The sequence below is a fragment of the Pteropus medius genome, unplaced genomic scaffold (genome assembly GCF_902729225.1).
Source record: "Pteropus medius unplaced genomic scaffold, Ma_sr-lr_union100, whole genome shotgun sequence".
NCBI classification, from domain to species: Eukaryota; Metazoa; Chordata; class Mammalia; order Chiroptera; family Pteropodidae; genus Pteropus; species Pteropus medius.
In genome coordinates, this window is record NW_024344378.1 from 24,040,039 (window position 1) to 24,042,852 (window position 2,814).

The window sequence follows — 2,814 nt, forward strand, 5'->3', positions numbered from 1 at the left end:
CTTTCTAGAGTGGCTGAACCATTTTACGAGCCCACTAGCAATTTATGAGGGTTCCAGTTTCTCCATATTCTTGCCAACATGTTATCGTATTTTTATTTAAGCCCTCCTAGTGGATGTGAAATGGGATCTCATTGTGATCGACTGTGCCTTTTTAAACTGTAGTGTATGAGATTTTACACCAGGAATCAGCACATCTGCTCTTCCAAAACAGGAACACCTCAGGTGTTCTTTTCCTCTCTACGCCTCTGCTAATTTGATTAGCTTTGAGCCTGGTTTCCAAACTACGCAGAAAGCTGATTGTGGTCATCTTACCTCCAGTCGCTTCCCTGTACCAGACCTTCAGAACATTTTTTGAAGCATCTACACAGCAATGCCATTCCCTACCTTTAGATCCCTTCCTTTGTCTATACAAGTAAGTTATCAGCTATTTGACTAATGGCACAAAAGATCTCTATTGTAATCACGTATTCCATATAAGAAGTAAGTTTTGCTATAAAGGGGTATATACAATTTGGATAGAATTAGGTTGAAATCCCAGCCATCCCACTACAGGTGTGAAGAAATAGGTACTCTCAAATACTTTTAGTGAGAATGTGAGAGAAGGGCAAGCAGCTGTTTAATATGTATGAAAAGCCTTTAAAATATTCATGAACTTTGACCCAACAATTTCATTTATTAGACATCATCTGGGGGAAAAGTGTCTAACAATAGGAGATTAGTTAAATACATAATATCCATAGATTGGAATATTGTACAACCACTGAACATTGAGTAAAGCTGCATTTATTGCCACAGGAAAACATGAACCATTTTCAGTGAGTAAAAGACTACAAAACAGTGCATATACTCTGTGGTCCTATTTTTGTAAAACAAAAAGTATCTATACATGTGTACTTAGGCAAACAAAAAGCGTGGAAGGCTAACATGTCAAAATTGGGAATTTTTTTTAAAAAGCATTTCTGATTTTTATGATTAGAAAGTACAACTATATTTTGAAGAAAATATTTGCTCTTCAGAAAGAAGCTCCATGTTTATTGCATGTAAGAATGTTCCTTATTTATGAGTAACTTCCCTTTTCTGTTGATGTATTTGTTTAGCATTTTGGGCCTGTCTTTTAAAGCAGGGGTTCTGAAAGCCAGTTACATCAATAATTGGTGGGGGGTGCTTTATAAAAATGCTGATTCCTGGGCCATGCCATTAGAGATTCTGATTCACTGGTGGGAAGTGGGGGCTCTAAGAATCTATTTTTAAAAAGCTTTCCTAGTGCTTCTGATATACAGCCTAGTTTGTGAAACTATAAAGTGATGTTGCATAGTGTAGCTGAAACTGGTTTCATTTAAGTGTTTGTCCTATCATTGCCAACTCATGTAATATATCTATCAATCTAGCCTAACCCCTTTTCTCTAAGAATTCCCATCACTCAGCACTCTGTCGAAGGGGTGGGCCCAGCCTTGGTGTTCACCTGAGTGCCCCTTCCACTCCCTGCCACTGTTGACCAAAAATGGAGTTCTGGACCAAGTTATGCTGGTAAGATTATATCTCTAGGACGTTGAAACTGGGACCAAGTCTAGAAGGTAGTTGGGAGTAAGCTCTAAGGATATTTTAGGGCTGAGGAAGCCATTCTCCACCAAATGTTCACTAATGAAGAGTCTCTCTTAAAAGGAAGGGGGAAAAAAAGCAGGTGTGCAGAGATACGTGTAAATAAGAAACCCAGAGATGGGGGATAGTCTTGGTTCTTAGCTTCCAGTTCCTTGTACTCACCTCTTATGAGATCCAATTTTCCCTCCTGCTCTTGAAGACTCCTTCTAATAAATTCCCTTGTTTGAATAAGTCTGTTACTAACAAAGAACCTGCGACTACAAAAACGTAAACCCAGTACTCTACAGCATGTAAAGAAGCAGTCCTCAATCCTGCATTTTTATAGTTTAATTCTAAATAGTACACTTCTTACATTACTTTCTGGTCATATCCAGTCCTACTTCCATTTCCTGAAACAAAAGTTAAATCCCTCCAATCAAAAATAAAAATAAAAAAATCGCTTAAAACTCATGCAGGAAGGATACCATTGGTAAATCATTTCCTTGATTTCTGTGGAAAGGCAACTAGCTGATAATTCTGGTATTTGGTTTTTCCCAATCTATAGTCATATCCCACTCCTTTCTCTTTATTAAAGTAGAATATTAATAGTAAAATAGTAATGAAAGTAAAATAACAGTAATAAAATGTTTGGACAATGTAAAGGATTTTCATATTTGATCCTCTTAACAACCCTATAGACAAGTCTATAGAATAGACAAGGACAGTGTTATTAGCCCATTTCTTAAGAAAACTAAGCCCAAAAGAATTAATTCATTTATCAAATATTTATTGAGTGTCTATTACGTGCCAGGAATATACTTCCCTGCTCTTAAAAGCTAATATTCTAACAGAGAAGGCAGATGAATAATCACCATAAGGTGATGTGTGGGTTCAGAACACATTAGCTATACCCACAGTTACCTCATTTGTTCTAAGATCATGATGAGAAAAAAAGCTGAAGTACCAGATGAAACTAGAGGACAGTTTTATTTCTTTTGTATCCCCCACTCTACTTCAAACTCAAAGTGCTCAAAACTTAACATGTTTGGTGTTTTCATCCTTTATTCAAAAGAACTGTTCCCCTCCTCTATTTCCTAACTCACTGAATTGCAGCACCACTGGCTTTGCAGTTACCCCTCTTCTCTCACCCTTCCACTTTCAAACAGTAGTTGCTGTCAGCCCTCCCTCATTGGTGCTCCCCATTCCCCCTGCTGGAAACCTTTTTCCAGCCATCAT